The sequence below is a fragment of the Ailuropoda melanoleuca genome, chromosome 2 (assembly GCF_002007445.2).
Source record: "Ailuropoda melanoleuca isolate Jingjing chromosome 2, ASM200744v2, whole genome shotgun sequence".
Lineage (NCBI taxonomy): Eukaryota > Metazoa > Chordata > Mammalia > Carnivora > Ursidae > Ailuropoda > Ailuropoda melanoleuca.
In genome coordinates, this window is record NC_048219.1 from 39,109,664 (window position 1) to 39,127,099 (window position 17,436).

The 17,436-nt window shown below is 38.9% G+C and overlaps 1 long non-coding RNA gene across 2 annotated transcripts in view; it reads left to right on the plus strand.

The window, feature by feature from the left end:
* The window catches only part of LOC117800991, a 32,992-nt gene extending 16,678 nt beyond the window's left edge, over nucleotides 1-16,314 (plus strand). Inside the window, exons 2-3 of one of the 2 annotated variants that reach the window (XR_004623259.1) lie at nucleotides 11,294-11,350; nucleotides 16,290-16,314. This is a non-coding gene — a long non-coding RNA (uncharacterized LOC117800991). Of the gene's footprint in view, nucleotides 1-11,293; nucleotides 11,351-16,267 lie in introns of both variants that reach the window. The other variant, XR_004623258.1, reaches the window with a different exon arrangement.
* The last annotated feature ends 1,122 nt before the right edge of the window (nucleotides 16,315-17,436 follow it).

Here is a 17,436-nt window from a genome sequence, read left to right on the forward strand (position 1 = left end):
GTTTCCTCAGACTTAAACTAAAGAAATAGAAAGGACTGTGAGCAGAGAGTTGATTCCAAAAGTGTAAGTAATCTAACAAATTCGTGGAACGCTGGGCCAAGGTTGCAGGGGAGCCGAAGGAATCAGATGCCTGTCAATTTTTAGTAATAGGTAGAACACTATTTGGAAAGCAGGCGGTTGAGTGAGATAAGCCAAGTGATCACAAGTTACGAGTCTAAGTTGAAAACAGTTGGCTGAGCAACATACGATTATACATATTGTTGCATAATGTGCTTCCACGTCCTTACCTAAAGTAAGTGCTTGTTGCTGGCAGAGAGCAGCCTGGCCTTGGAAATTTGCCGCTGCTAGTCACATGTGAAGTGGTTGATGTTTGCGATATACTTAAAACCTCTTTATGGTAAACAGTACAGGCAATTATTTTCTTATATATTCAGACTATGTCTAGTGGGTTGAAGAAGTCTTAAGAAGAGGCTCCATTTCCAGCTCACAGATTGTGTCTAATTGTTCTTTGATTGTAAAACTTCAGAAAAATCTCAAAAACCCTCTTTACTCTGAAGCAAGAAATGAAATTTCTTAGTGTATGTCCCACTAAGTGACAATTAAGTAACCAAACATCGATACCTACACTTTAGTTTAAGATTTCAAAAAGAAACGTGGTCAGGTTTATCAATGTGATTCACTCTCTTGACATTGTCTCTGCTAGGAGAGAACCACTTTCTCTTGTGACCGACTGCCCAGGGGAACCTCAGCGTATCTCGGGTGTAAAAAGCAAACATCCTTTTCAGCAAATAGCTGGATATTATGGTAGGAAGTATGTAAATCATCTTGCTTATTTTACCATCCATCCGGGCAGAGATGGAAACATTGTGAGCTGGGAACATTGAGTTTCGTTTAACTTGTATCCTTGCCTTTTAGATGATATCTGTTAGGACTAGTTAAGGTAAATGGATTGCTTCTAAAATTGTGAGATGAGCTATAGGGCAGCATGTCATTTAATTAGATTTTTTTCTTTTTGTATTTTCTGTTGAGAAATATGGAGTAGGACCTAAGCTATTCATTCATTGAAGCGTATAGTTTGCTTAGAATCCTTTTTAGCTTAACTAAGGGTACTGTTTATGGCTGTTTCAAAAAGTATAGCTAGATAATTTGTAAACTCAGTTTCATGTCAATTGTAATCTACTTATTGTCCTCCTTTTTGTACTGTGTTTACCAAGGTCAACCATGGTTCATACTTCTAATGAGAAAGATTTGCATTAAAATACCTTTTCTATGCACAGGTGGGGATAGAAGACTCATTATCTTTTTCCTACACTCCCAAAGCACCCAAACTCCAGACTTCAAGATCATATATTCTTTCCCCACTTCTAATCTAATATTAAATCGTATTGATTTTATCTTAATATTTTTTCTATTTTTTCCCCATTTTCCATTACCATTGTCATTATCTTAGCTCAGGCCCTCTGATTTCATCCCTTAAATATTTCTTTCTTTCTTTTTTTTGGTAAGATTTTATTTATTGATTGATTGATTTTAAAGGGAGAGAGAGAGTGAGCACAGGCATGAGTGCGGGAGCTTCGGGAAGAGCAGAGGAAGAGGGTGAGGGAGGAGGAGAGAATCCCAAGCAGACTCCGTGCTGAGTGTGGAGCCCCTCTCGGGCCTGGATCCCAGGACCCTGGGATCCTGACCTGAGCCCAAAGCAAGAGTCAGACACTTAACTGCCTTAGCCACCCAGGTGCCCCACTTAAGTGTTTCTGTATTATGCATAATGTATTTATTGGCAAATGTTTACCATCCCACCTACTGGGGGATTCCTTGCTGGGAGTACCAGCCATAATCAAAATGAACCGTCATGTTGGATATAGTCTTCTTACCTGAGTCACTGCCAAAGCCTTAAGTAGGTCTTTTATATATTCTCTCTCCCTGCATTATATTAAAAACACTATTGCCAGTTTAACTTTGTGTATTGCTTCATTCTAATAGTGTGGCCTTTTTTCCACAGTTATCTCACATTATTCTCCTAGTTTTCTGCCTGCCTGCCTCTCTCCCTCGCTCCTTCCCTCCCCCTTCCCTCCCTCTCTCTCTTTTTCTTTTCTTTTCTTTTCTTTTCTTTTCTTTTCTTTTCTTTTCTTTTCTTTTCTTTTCTTTTCTTTTCTTCTCTTCTCTTCTCTTTTCTTTTCTCTTTTCTTTTCTTTTCTTTTCTTTTCTCTTTTCTTTCTTTTCTTTACTTTCTTTCTTTTCTTTCATCAACTNCTTTTCTTTTCTTTTCTTTTCTTTTCTTTTCTCTTTTCTTTCTTTTCTTTACTTTCTTTCTTTTCTTTCATCAACTCTACCTCCAGTGTGGGGCTCAAACTCACAACTTCAACATCCAGAGTCCTATGCTCTACTGATAGGCAGCCAGGTGCCCACCCCCTCTCTTAATTTTCTTAATTCTCAACATTTTAGATATATTTATCTACTAGATATGTGACCACAATCCCTGGCCTTTCCCAGTTTCAGTGGTTTTGTTGTTCTTTTTGTATAGAAATGCTTTTTTCCTCATCATCCCATATGTCAGAATCAATCCATCTTGTAAATCTCACTCTAATGGTCAGTTTCTCCAGGAAGCTTTTCCTGATCTCCCTCCTCGTCCCTCTTTGGCAGATCCTTGGAACTTGTTTTGTTCTCCAGCATTCATTAGCCTTTACTATCTAGCTATCTGGGCTCTGCCCTACACATTCCGAATTGCTTGCTTAACAACTTAGAAATGGAGCCAGCACTGGGGCGCCTGGGTGGCACAGCGGTTAAGCATCTGCCTTCGGCTCAGGGCGTGATCCCGGCGTTATGGGATCGAGCCCCACATCAGGCTCCTCTGCTATGAGCCTGCTTCTTCCTCTCCCACTCCCCCTGCTTGTGTTCCCTCTCTCGCTGGCTGTCTCTATCTCTGTCAAGTAAATAAATAAAAAATCTTAAAAAAAAAAAAAAAAGAAAGAAATGGAACCAGCGATGCCCATAGCAGCCATCAGCAATTGTGCCAGGCTTTTCTTTTTTTCTGGTGCACTCTGGTACTCTGCCAGTTCTTGGACCCTGGGAGTATTCTTTCTTTCTTTCTTTCTTTCTTTCTTTCTTTCTTTCTTTCTTTCTTTCTTTCTTTCTTTCTTTCTTTCCTTCCTTCCTTCCTTCCTTTCTTTTCTTTCTTTCTTTCTTTCTTTCTTTTCTTTCTTTCTTTCTTTCTTTCTCTTTCTTTCTTTCTCTTTCTCTTTTCTTTCTTTCTTTTCTTTCTTTCTTTCTTTCTTTCAAGATTTTTATTTATTTATTTATTTGTCAGAAAGAGAGAGAGCATACAAGCCCAGGGAGTGGCAGGCAGAGGGAGAAGCAGGCACCCACTGATCAGGGAGCCAGATGCAGGGCTCCATTCTAGGACCCTGGGATCATGACCTGAGTCAAAGACAGATGCTTAACCGACTGAGCCACCCAGGTGTCCTAAGGACCCTGCTAGTTCTTTGCCCATCTCTGTCCTCTCTTCTGTGCATCTCCACACCAATTCTGGCTCCTTGGTATTTCTTGTTCTCTTAGTGTTTGATGATTGATTCTCCATCATGAATTTTAAACTGATTTGTGTGCTTTTTTTTTTTTTTCCTAATATGGATTTTCTTGGGCAGAATCCATTCTTGCCCAGTGCCAAACGAGGAGGAAGTGGTCAATTATCTTTATTTACACTTTTTTTCCTTTTTAAAATTAAAACAAATTTCAGTTGTGGGAAGACATACACATAACGTAAAATTGACCATCTTAACCATTTTTAAGTATATAGTTAAGTAGTGCTAAGTATATTAGCATTGTTACATAACCCATCTCCAGAGCTCTTTTCATCTTGAAATCTTTATATTTTTAAATGGTCATTTATTTACTTGCTTTATTTACCTTGCCTTTTAGACTGAAAGTTTCTTGAGGACAAGGCCATGTTCCTGATTTTTGTATCCCTTATCAAACTGCCTGGTATAATCAATTCATAATTACTTCATGGAATTGAATGGATTCCCCTTTGTGCTTATCTAACCTGCTTTCTGCAGGAACCCCACTCTGATCTCAGACCTGGATCCTCCTATCAATGAAAGAAAGACCATTTTGAAAACCTTGCCACTTACAGAAGCAAGGGAGGCGAGTGTCCACAGTCAGCAGTTGGTCTAAGGGGCTGGTCTGCTTTGGACGTTTTGCTTTAACTGCTACATGGTGCTGTTGTTTTTGTTCTGAGAGGTAGGATACAGCGGTTTTATTTATTTTAAGAAGGCAGAAAGCCAGGAACACATAATTGAAAGGAAGTTTCTGTGCTGGCATATTATTATTCTAACTAAGATGGTAACAAATAAATTGGGACTTCCTTTTGTTTGAAGTGGTGGACTTGAACTGAGTTGAACATTTTACACTCATGAAATTGCCAAGTGGCAAATACTTTCATGGTTCCTCTTGTTAAAAAAGGCCTATAAATTTGCACTCTTCTAGGAATGTGTTTCATTACGTAATTGCCTCACAGAATTATCCTGTACATGTTCCTCATGTCTCCAGACTGAGGGGAGACCCAGTGTCTCCCTGCTCCCTTCATACCTCCAAAGACTCTCAGAAGGCTTATGTCTCTTAGAGTCACCTTTCCTTCTGGTTTTCTGCTTCTGGAATTCTTCTTTGTTGCCTGCGTTTTGTTTCTTGTGGCTGTTCTCTCTCCTCTAGCCCCCATGTGCCCCGAAGCATTCCGTTTCCCTTGATTTCTCAAAAATACCACGTGCATTGTCCAGAAGAAATACTTACGTGGAAAGAGAGGATGTAGCAGGAAGGTGGAGCTTACTTACAGAATGGTGCAAAAAAATGTAAATGAGATATGAGGAACACTGTTCTTAAACTTCATTGGCCATTCCTACCCCTGGAAATATTTTGGGGACTGACTTCATTCTTCGGCGTTGGTGGTCTCCTGCTAGATCACTGATTTTGTCTCATTTCCTTTATTGCTCGGCTCTGGGACCCCAATTTCCTTCTGCTAGTCAGTTCTTGAATATCACAATTTGTCCACATTTAGTCCACTGTCTGTCTTGTTCAAATTTCTATTGTGCCCTGGGACTATCCATAATTATAATGGATATTCCATAATTATAATGTTCTGTAATTATAATGACAAACTTTTTTTGTTTGTTTTTACTGAAAAGATAATTATCGCCTTAAAAGTGATTTAATTTTTTTAAAAAGAACTTTAATTTTAGAACAGCTTCAGATCTAAAGAAAAATTGCAAAAACAGTACAGAGAGTTTCCATGTCCCTTGCACCCAGTTTTCCTTATCATTAACATCTTACATCAGTAGTTCATTTGTCACGATCTATGAAACAGTATTGATATATGATTAGTAACTCAAGTCTATAGTTTATTCAGATTTCCTTACTATTTTCCTGATGTTTTTTTTTTAATGCCAGGATGCCATTCAGAATACCACATTACATTTAATTGTCATGTCTCCTTAGACTCTTCATAGCTGTGACCGTTTCTAAGACTTTCTTTGTTTTTGATGACCTTGACAGTTTTAAGAAGTACTGGTTAAGTATTTTGTAGAATGTCCCTCCGTTGAGATTTGTCTGATGTTTTTCTCATCATTAAGGTTATGTGGTTTTTGGAGAAAGACCACGGAGGTAAAATATGATTTTTATTAACATGGCTTATCAATGTTGATGTTGATTTGATCACTACTTATCACTAGTAAATACACATGTGAAGTAAGCCATGGCCTGAGGAGAACAGCATGGTAATCAGGGGCCTATACATTTCAAGAATGTGAATCTGGGTCACCCACCAGTTAAACTACCCAGATGAGCAGAGATGCTAGCTGAGTAAAGGGAATAAGAGTAGGAAGTAGAATTTTTCACAAAACTAGAACAAATAATCCTAAAATTTATGTGGAATCACAGAAGACCCCAAATAGCCAAAGCAATCTTAAAAAAGAAAAAAAAAAAGGAGCTATCACTACGAGGTAATACTTTGTATTACTCCAAAGCTGTAGTAGTCAAAATAGTTCGGCATTGGTGCAAATGTCTAAGATCTTTTGTTTCCACATCTATTCAAGTGGTGAGAAGTCTCACTTTACTTTCTTCATTATCTGTGTGCAAGTGTTTTGCTACTTAAAGGAAGCCATCACATGTAAAATTCATTCCTTTATAAATAAAGCCCTGACTGAAACACTAGATTTGGGAGGGAGCATCTAGCCCACTCGGTCATGCAGAATAGATATCCTTTCTCTGGCATGCCTGACAAATAGTTATTCAGCTTCTGGGTAAATAGCTCTAGCCCTGGCAACCCAGTGCATCGCAGTGAGCCCTGTTGTCAGAGGACTTGAGAGCAGCGGTACATGAGATTCAATCCGAGGACCGGTGGCATCAGCCCGAACTGGGCTCTTGTTAGAAATGAAAAATCCCAGGCCTGATGCCAGACCTGAATCAGAATCTACATTTAACAGGCTTTTCCAGTATTTCACATGCGTATTACAATTTGAGAAGTTTGGCTCTAGAGCTTTTTTTTTTTTTATAGTATTGATCTGAAAGCTTACTTTTATAGTATCCACTCATTAGTCTCAAATTAGTTTCTTGCAGTTTTATATAAGTCTAGAATCTTACTTATTGCACATGAGAACTGTTCAAATCTTTGAAGGCAGAATCCAGGCTGTTTGTTGGCCGGACTCTTTCTAAATTTTTCAAGGCTGGAAACTTTCCTGTCCCGAGCTTTCCCATGGTCCCTTTGTTCTGTAGGATTGTTTTTTTGTTTTTTGGTTTTTTTTTGAGATTGATGTATTTATTTGAGAGAGAGGGAGAGAGCACGAGCAGGGGGCAAAGGGAGAGGGAGAGAGAATCTGAAGCCAATTCCGCGCTTAGTGTGGAGCCAGACATGGAGCTCAGTCTCACGACCCTGAGATCGAGACCCTGAGCCCAAACCAAGAGTTGGGCCCTTAACCTACTGTGCCACCCAGGTGTCTCTCCATGGGATTGTTTTAACAAGAATATCAGAGTCTGCAACTGAGGGATTTATGAAAGGAAAGGCAGGCTGCCTCATCTTTTTGCCTGCAGAATGGAAATGAACACGAAAGAACATTTGAGCTGATTGTTTATACACTCAAGCCTCAGGGCATATAAACAGGATGCAACCACTTACCTCACCCTTATTGATTGTTTCCTACAGATTGTAGCATTTTCCTAAATTTGCTATCTTCTCAGGGATAGTTCTTCAAACTCAGTCTTCTCTTTCCTAAACTAAAAATACCCTGTTCATTCAACTACCTCTTGCATGGCTAGATTGGAATGTAAACTTTTTGAGAGAAGGGGATGAAGTCTTACTCGTGTATTTTGTTTTTAATTTCAGGTTAGGTCAGTGCTTAGTACATAATATGCTTTTAATAAGTAATTTTTGAATACATAAATGCATTAATGGGGGACGTGGTTGCAAGACTTTGGTTATCACCTTTTGAAGATACATTAGTGTGTCACTGGCTCTGACAAATGTGGCATCAGGGATTGGGCAGAATACTCTACATGTTGTACAACTATTTTAGAGCGGTGATAGTATTAATTCTCCTAATTTAGACTTTATGCTTAGATGAGCTCAGCCTGATCATGACAAAAGAGACGCATGACCCCCATCATGATGGTTGTTTGGGAGTTTAGAAAGCCAAAATAGATAATAGAAAATAGAAAGCCACAAAGTCAATTCAGTTTATCAACAAGGCGGAATTTGCTTTAAATCACATTTTTAGAGTTTTTTCCTTTTGGATCTGAGGGGCTTTCCAAGGTTAGGGAGGCCCTCCTGACTAGAGAGCTGCGGTCTTTCCTCTCCCCTCCCCCTTTCCGTCATTCTTTGCTTCCTGATGCCTCTAACTGCATCTGAAGCCACTTCCCTCGCCTAAAATCACTTTTTGTCTGAGTATCACTATGAAAAAGACGGTGACTAGAGTAGTAAATGCAGAGTAGATGGATAAACATAATGATCCAAGAAAGATGATAGTGAAATATGACATTTTCTGGTGTTGGATATAATAATAATGGGTAGAAACAGAGGAATGAGAAAAACAGACTGGCTCCTTTGCCATGGCAACAATGAGTGCATTTGTTATATAAACAGAAGGAGGAAAGGCAATTATTCGGTCCCTGTGCTTTTCTTTCCTAATCCTCCAGTTCTCCTGTTTATAGTTTAGATTCTCAAAAGATGGCAGCCAGTTATCTTGCGATGATGTTGGTCATTTCCTTAAATGCCTGAGATGTGCGGGAATACACTTGACTTCCCAATATTTTATTATTAAAAAGAAGTAGATCAAAGAGTTCTTTAAAAGCTCATCAAAGTATAGCTTGTGTTCTATTTCATCAAGCCTAGAAGAATGCCCTCTTTAGAAGTTTGCATCTGTATTTTGATACAATAAACTTACAAACAGGAATCAAGGTACCGTTTTCTTTCCAATTCAGTATCATTAGAAAATTGTCTGATTCATTCATGTGTGTCTCAGGGATAAGTGGTTGTCAGTGAATGTCTGACAGAGAAACACTAAGTGATTCTAGTTTAAAAGGAAAATCAATGTGCACTGAGTAACAGCGCTTCAGAGATAGTTCAAAAAGGTACTTTTCTTTCCTATGTCAAAATGCACCTGATGTCCTCAGGTACCAGGGGGAAAAGAAGAGCTATTAAATGCTTATGATAGTGAAGCAGTGTGTTTTAGGGGATAGGAAAGATGGAAAAATAGATGGCAAATGAACTGCAATCCACACACTGGATTTCCCAAAGAGAATTGCTGTGTTTTCACAATATTCTTCCCTTTTTGGAGGAGGTTGTGTAAAATTGCAAAGTGTGTGGTCTCATTTGATACATTTTCCAAATAATGTCTGGAATTTGCAACATGAGCTGTAGGATAGGTAAGTTGATGAGACAAGAGCCTAAAGATATACCAAATTTCTGGATACAAATATCAGTCCCACCATTTATTAGCTTTGTGTGAGTTTGGGTGAGATACCTAACATCTCTGAGTCATAGTTTCCACAGGTACACAATTAGGAGGGTAAGTTCAATCAGAGAGAGGAATTGTCAGAGTTAGTGCAATTAACATATATAATGCAGCCAGCAGAGGACCTGGTGCATGATAGGGCTTCAAAAATAGGAACTGTATTTCCATTCTCATTGTCACTTTAGTCCAGGTCCTCAGAATGTCTCCTCTGGGCATTCTGGTAGCTTCTAGTTTTCCTTGTCTATAGTCTTCCTGTTTGCCAAATGCTTACTTACTAGTATTTACATAACATTGTCCACACAACCTTCTTAACTTATACTTAATATTGTGCCATATCCCAATTTCTAAAGAAAAGTTCGAACTTCTTATCATAGCATTTAAGGACATCCATGATGGGACTCCAGACAACATCTCCTTTATAAAGACCTTGTGTTCTCTTGGCCGTGTCCTCTACACATTGCATCTTTTTCTCTCCATAATTTCACTCACTTCTCTTCATCTCACTTCAATATCTCCCTATTTGGCTTTAAATTCCAGCTTCAATGCCATGCTCTCCATGAAATTTTCCTTAATCCTTTAGACAGAAGTGATCTCTCTACTGAAACTGCTCAACAATTCCTTATAATATTAGCGATAAATACCTATGCACCTGTGTAATGCTAAACTCAATGGATACTCATAGTTTGGATATTGTCTAACCTGTCTAGAGTAGTTGACAATACAAACGACTCTCCATCCATTGCCTTCCTTTGATGTCTAAAAGGTAAATTTCTTTTTTTTTTTTTTTAAGATTTTGTTTATTTATTTGACAGAGAGAGAGAGACAGCGAGAGAGGGAACACAAGCAGGGGCAGAGGGAGAGGGAGAAGCAGGCTTCCTGCCAAGCAGGGAGCCCGATGCCGGGCTCGATCCCAGGACCCTGGGATCATAACCTGAGCCAAAGGCAGACGCTTAACAACTGAGCCACCCAGGTGCCCCTAAAAGGTAAATTTCTTACCTTACTGGATGGCTTAAAACAACTTAAATTTATTATTTCCCAGTTCTGGAAGCTAGAAGTCAAAATCGAGATGCTGACAGGTCCATACTCCATCTGAAGCTTCTAGGGGAGGATCCTTTCCTGATTTTCCAGCTTCTGGTAGCCCCAGGCATTCCTTCTCTTGTGGCAACATAACTATAAACTTGGCCTTAGTCTTCACATGTCCATCTTCTCTGTCTGTGATATTCTCTTCCTGGTGTCTCTGCTTTCTCTTCTTATAAGGACTGCAATCGCACTGGATTAAGCCCCATCCTAATTGAGAATGACCACATATTAATTTGATTTTATCTGCAAAGACCCTATTTTCAAATAAGGTCACAGGTATCAGGTGTTAAGAAACAGCTTTCTGGGGAAAATAATTTAACTCATAACAATGGAGCTCCCACCTTTTTCCTCTTTTTTAAATATTAGGGCTCTTCAGAGTGATTTCCTAGGTTTTCTTCTCTCAGCAGTCATTTAAATCATGACCAAAATTAAAGTTGATAGTACCAAATATGGTGACTCACAAAACACAAGAATCCAAGTAGGATGCTCAAGATATGGTCTTCTGATATATTTTCCTAGAATATAGTTATTTCCCTTAGCTTTTCCTTTAAAAAAATTCAAGGAATGTATTTTTTAAAAAAGAGAATAAGAGGTTTTAATAAGGCAACATTGAAAATATGAAAGTTATATGAGATAGATCTGCAGTAGTCCTCATCTTTTTCTCCTTCATATACAAAACAAGAAATGATTGCCCACTGGAAGCATAATTGTTGTCAACTGAATTTTGTCCCCTCCAACATTTGTGAGCTGAAGACCTAACTCCCAATACCTCAGAATGTGATTATGTTTGGGGATATCACCTTCAAAGAGGTGATTAAGTTAAAATGAGACCATTAGGGTGGACCCTAATCTAATCTAACTGGTGTCCTTATAAGAAGAAATCTGTACACATACAGAGACACTACCCAGCATGAAGTTAATACAGAAAAGACTGGAGAGATGGAGATGGGGTTGGATAAGGAGGAGAGGGAGAGAAAGGGAGAGGAGGAAAAGAAGATGGAGGAGGAGAGGGAGGAAAGACCATTTTGCTGGTGTCATTTGTGCCATGCTGAGACTCAGCTACCCCTGCACATTTCAACTACATAAGCGAATAAATACCACCCCCCACTCCTGCCCTTTTTCTCCTTAAGCTGATTTGGGGTTCTGTTAACTTGGTTGCAAAGCATCTGACTAACCCATCCTTCTTACCCACTTTGGCTTTTTTCTTTATATATCCTTTTCAGGTGGCATTTCAGAGGACATCTTTAGCAGTATGGACATTTATCTGACCTCTCACAAAGGTAAGTAGGTGGAATAGTAAAGTTCCAAGATTTGTTACCAGATTTATCTGTGATTTATTTATCCACAAAAATTCCTGACTGCTGTTTATATGATCAGTGTCTTGAATTATGAGTAGTCTTGAGGAAGGGAATGCACTGAAGCTCTCTTTTTGTAGCCCTCAGAGATAGACATTCATCTTATCCCTAATTGACTTTTTCCTCAAACCATTCAGAGCAGAGCATCAGCTCCTAAACTTTATTGCACATTGGAATTGTCTGGGAAGCTCTTAAAAATCCCTAAGTCATACATCCACTTTGCAAGACAGTTTGGCAGTTTCTTATAAAGCCAAGTATAATTTATTATGATCCCTCCTAGTTGATTTGAAAACTTATGTCCACCCAAAAACCTCCATTGAAAATTTATAGCAGCTTTACCCATATCAACAAAATCTGGAAACAACCATATGTCCTCCAAAAGGTGAATGGATAAACAAATCAAGGTGCATACATATAAATGAAATACTATTTAGCAATAAAAAAGAATAAGCTATCAAGTCACACAAGATACAGATGAATGATGATGGATATTTCTAGGTGGAAGTAACCAGTCTGAGAAGGCTGTCTCCTGTATGACTTTCTAGGATATTCTTGAAAGGCAAAACCATAAAGACAATAAATAAATTAGTCATTATTGACAGTTAGGGAGGGGAGAAAGTTGAATAGATGAAGTACCTGTGAGCATAATGGTGGTGAAAACTTTCTGTATGATGCTGTAATGTTGGGTACCTGACACTATACATTTGCCAAAACCCATAGAACTCTACAGCACAAAGAGTGAGCCTTAATGTATGCAGATTAAAAGAAATCATTTAGGAGGTCAAGGGTTCCCAGAATGGAATACAGAATATGACAAAACAATCTAACTATGTTACAAATGTATGAAAAAACCTCACTGCCAGGACTAGGGGAAAAGTTGGCTGACCTAAATAACTTTGGAAGTAAGTGGTGACTAGAAGACCAAAGGAAAAAGGGGAGTGTACATAAACACTCTATTCTAGTTGATAAAGTTTCCCCTGGGGGCATGGGTTAACAGTTCTGAAATCAATATACATGTATACCAGAATTAAACAATTAAGTAAATGGATATTAGGAGTCTACAGGTAAGCAAGTGCAGAGGCAGGAATGATCCCTGTGGTTATGGATAAGAGTTAGAGACATTAGCATGAACTCTATGACATAGATGTTTACATATAGAAATATTTATAGGTATGTGTCTATATGGGGATTAGCTATATGCACATATATATATATATATATATATTTTTTGCTCTGTCAGCTGAAAGGGCCTAGAAACAAGGATACGCACACATATCCATATATTTCTTCTAATACTATTGGCCAGTAAAAGGAATCAGGAATCCTTGGAGAAATGGCTGACTGTACAGGAAATACACAAGAGGAGCCTGAAATATCTTATAGTGCCAGAAAGAATGGAAGTGCCAAAAATAAACAAATAACACCTTACAATGATGGAGCATATCGAAGGGAGACAAGAGCCAATGGAAAGAATTCCTAATGACCAACAGTGGAACAATGTGAGCCACAAAATAAAGTAGCATTGGATTATAGCCCAGAATATAAAATAAATCTCTATGAATCTATATTGATATAAATAAATGATTGAATCAATAAATAATTGTGAGAGAAATAGACAAATTTCCCAAGCAGAACTCCAAATAATTTATGTAGATCCCCCGTCCTCACGGAGGAGGAGCGTGACTCCCTACTTCTTAAGTGTGGGCTGCATATGTGACTTCCTCTCCGAGTACAGGGAGGAAAGGAAAAGAAAAAAGCAATTTTATAGGGGCGCCTGGGTGGCTCAGTCAGTAAGCGTCTGCCTTCGGCTCAGGGTGCAATCCCCTGGGATCGAGCCCCGCATCAGGATCCCTGCTCTGCTGCGAGCCTGCTTCTTCTTCTCCCACCCCCCCTGCTTGTGTTCCCTCTCTCACTGGCTGTCTCTCTCTCTCTCTGTCAAATAAATAAATAAAATCTTTAAAAAAAAAAAAAGCAACTTTATAGTGAAGAAACCTGGTAAACACTGTGTCTCCCTGGTGATCAAGGTCAACATTAACAGTGATAAATCATATTGATAATATATATTCTTGACATGTTGTGATGAGAGTAGCACTTTCCCTCTGTGGTCTTCCTCCCCACGGAACATAGAACAAGAGTCTCATCATTAGAAAAACATGAGACAGATCCAAATTGAAAGATGCTGTATAAGATACCTGACCAGTACCTCTCAGTACCATCAAGGCCATCCAAAACAAGAAAATTCTGAGAAATTATTGCAGCCAAGAGGAGCCCAAGGAGACATGCTGACTAAAATGTAATGTGATATCCTGGACGGGATCCAGGAACAGAAAAGGAACATAAGGTAAAGACTAATGAAATCTGAATGAAGTATAGACTTTAGTTTAAAATTATGTATCACTATTTCAAGGTTGGTTCATTGAGAGTGGCCAATGCACCATACTCAAGTAAGATGGTTATAATAGGGGAGACCAAGGAGAAGATATATGGGAACTCTCCTGTCTTTATGGCTTTTCTTTAAATCTGAAACTCCTAAAATAAGAAGTTATTTAAAAATTCCTTTGCCAAGTTCCACTTCTAGCAATGAAACCAGTATTTCTGGGGTGTAAGCCAGGCATCATTGTTTTTTTTCTGGAGATCCCAGATGATATCAATATGTAGCAAAAGTCTGGGAACCTCTGAGGTAGAAGTCTCTGAGGCCGGAGGCTGTTGTATTTCGGCATTAGTTCACTCAAAATGTTCTGAACTAAATAAAAATGTTGAGTGTTGCTTCCATTTTATACCTATGTGAAGCTGAATTTTTAATAATGAGTGTGATAAAAATAAAGTACTGGACCGAGTTGCCCATGTGAACCCCACTTGATGTTACACTATTAGATACTGAGCCACTGAATGACCAATGTATCAAGTATATAATTACAAGCAATATCATATCTTAAAATAAAATTTCTCTTGTAATTTTCCTGCAATTGAAATGAAAAATGACATTCACATGTACACCCTTTCCTCTGTCTGGTCCCTGGCCCCCTCACCAGAGTATGTCCATATGCTCTAGTGGACCCACAGCCCGATCCGTCTTTTACCCTTTTTGACCCTGTTCTGTGCCCCTGGAGGCTGTCTGTGGACTGCAACACCCAGACTCCCTTGCCCTCTGATTTCCAGTTGAGTTCAGGCAGGATGGAGGAGATAAATGTGGTCCTTTAGCTCCACTATCCATTCCTCATCATGGCAGGGCGTGGCTGCCTTTGTCCCAGATCCAGCTCCTGTTGTCTCCTGTTCTCGCTTGGCTCTGGAAACACTGTTCCCTTTCCTCACCCTTCAGGCCCCAGAGAAATAATGGCTTCCTGCTGTGGCTATTTCTGGGTAACTCATATCCCCTGTTGGAGTATTAAAAATTTTGCCCACACCTATGTAGTTACTTCACTGAAATATTTTTAATTTAACCTCTTTGAGGGTGCTGTCTGCTTCTTGTCAGAATTCTGACTGATACAATCAGTGTATAGTTGTCTACCCTTTCTTCCTGGGAATGATGACCCCCCCCCCCCTGCTTTTTTTTTTTTTTTTAACTTGACATATTGTACTGCTTACTTCCTTGGCCTTAAAAACCTCCTTTGTTTTGTAAAATGGTGCTGATAGTAGAGAGCATTATTTTCCCTAAATCCTTTCTTGGCAAAAGAAAAAGTTGGCAGACCTATGCTGGTTCACCACACATTTTTGAAATTTCATTTTTGAAATCTAGAGTCTGGGAACCATTGATCTCAATGAGTATTTGACTTTGAAACAGTAAGGGAATTCGGCTGTAATTCTTCTTACCACAAGAATCTTACAAATCTGGGGAAAGCGGCCAATGTGGATGCTGTCACGGCAGGCACTCCAGTTACTGGGCTTCGTTGTTTACATAACAGGGTCTCACTCCTGGTAAAGAGTATCAGGGGAAAATAGAAGAAACTATAAAAATGAAAATGGTTATTTTCTGCATTGTTCACTATTGCATTTCCCTGCAGATATGCTGGGAGAAGAGAGAGAGGAAGGGGTTAAGAATGCATCTGGAAGTTTAATAAGCAAAACGTTTACAGGACTCTTCCATGAAGTTTGAGTGAGAGCGACTAAGAATTCTCATGTTCTCAGATCAAGGAACGTTTGTATTTGCACTAATCCAAGTCCTTTTTATTATAAATAATTGCAGAAGTTCATTTATAGATGAGCTCCATCACTAAGCAACACGCATTGGAAAATAGTATCAGGGGAAAATAGAAGAAACTATAAAAACGAAAATGGTTATTTTCTGCATTGTTCACTATTGCATTTCCCTGCAGATATGCTGGGAGAAGAGAGAGAGGAAGGGATTAAGAATGCATCTGGAAGTTTAATAAGCAAAACGTTTACAGGACTCTTCCATGAAGTTTGAGTGAGAGCGACTAAGAATTCTCATGTTCTCAGATCAAGGAACGTTTGTATTTGCACTAATCCAAGTCCTTTTTATTATAAATAATTGCAGAAGTTCATTTATAGATGAGCTCCATCACTAAGCAACACGCATTGGACATTTGTGTTTGTTGGTGTTTTANATATGCTGGGAGAAGAGAGAGAGGAAGGGGTTAAGAATGCATCTGGAAGTTTAATAAGCAAAACGTTTACAGGACTCTTCCATGAAGTTTGAGTGAGAGCGACTAAGAATTCTCATGTTCTCAGATCAAGGAACGTTTGTATTTGCACTAATCCAAGTCCTTTTTATTATAAATAATTGCAGAAGTTCATTTATAGATGAGCTCCATCACTAAGCAACACGCATTGGACATTTGTGTTTGTTGGTGTTTTTTTGTTTGTTTTTTTTTTTTTTTAAAGATTTTATCCATTTATGTGACAGAGAGACAGCCAGCGAGAGAGGGAACACAAGCAGGGGGAGAGGGAGAGGAAGAAGCAGGCTCATAGCCGAGGAGCCCGACGTGGGACTCGATCCCGGAACGCCAGGATCACACCCTGAGCTGAAGGCGTCGCTTTAACGACTGCGCCACCCAGGCGCCCCCTTGTGTGTTTTAAATTTGATGTGTTTCATAATGTCAAGTACAGTCAATTTCTAATTAAACAAACTTTCGGAAGCACCCTGTGCTTGGGCAGGGTAGAAGAACACAGGGTGCTTTTATCATAGTTCAGTATCCTTGACTTTAAATTCCTCTATGTTAGGAATGTAATATCCTCCTTTGTTGTGTCATATCACATTTAATTTTGACTGCAGAGACATTAACACATGAATGTTTTTTAGCTTTCATCTATTTAAAAATATATTCTTGTTTATATTCTCATTTTGTTTTTCTGTGTTTAGCTTGAGAAAAGACACATAGCAATCTTTTAAAATTCATTCTTTCCTTTATACACTTAAAAAAAAGGAATTTAGAAGAGTCAAATAGCTTAGTCATAGGAAGGAATATTTTTTTACACAGTTATAATCCAAACAGAAGCTACTGTCCATATCACATGGAAAAGGAACCACTGAACTCAATAATTTTCTTTCTCTTTATATTTTTACTACTGAAACACGTCAGTAGAAATGTTAAACCCTGACTTGTTTCTTCCTTTATTGCATAGTTGAACCCAGGGATAAGAAACCTGGGAAAGGTCAGTTGCCATGTTTCCCACCATGTGGCTAGATGGAATGAGACCCACTCATATGGAGAAGCAGAGATAAGAGATGGAGAAGGTTAATGGTGGTTTTAGGGTTCCTGAAGACCAGCCATATGTCTGCTCTTCCTGTTTAGTTGCTCAAATCTTCCTGATTCCATGAAATAAAAATTCCCATTTTTGGGCAGGCTATTATATCGGGTCAGCCATACATAGCTTGAATTAGCTTAAGTAAAAGGGGGAAATTAAGGAAAGATCCTGAGGCAGCTGACAGTACCAAGTTGACTAACTAAGCTTCATGAAGACAGGAGTAGGCTCTCTAGGAGGGACTTGGAACCATGGGCTAGGAGGTGGGTACCATCAGGACTCAGTTCCCTCATGTTCCCTTGCCCCTT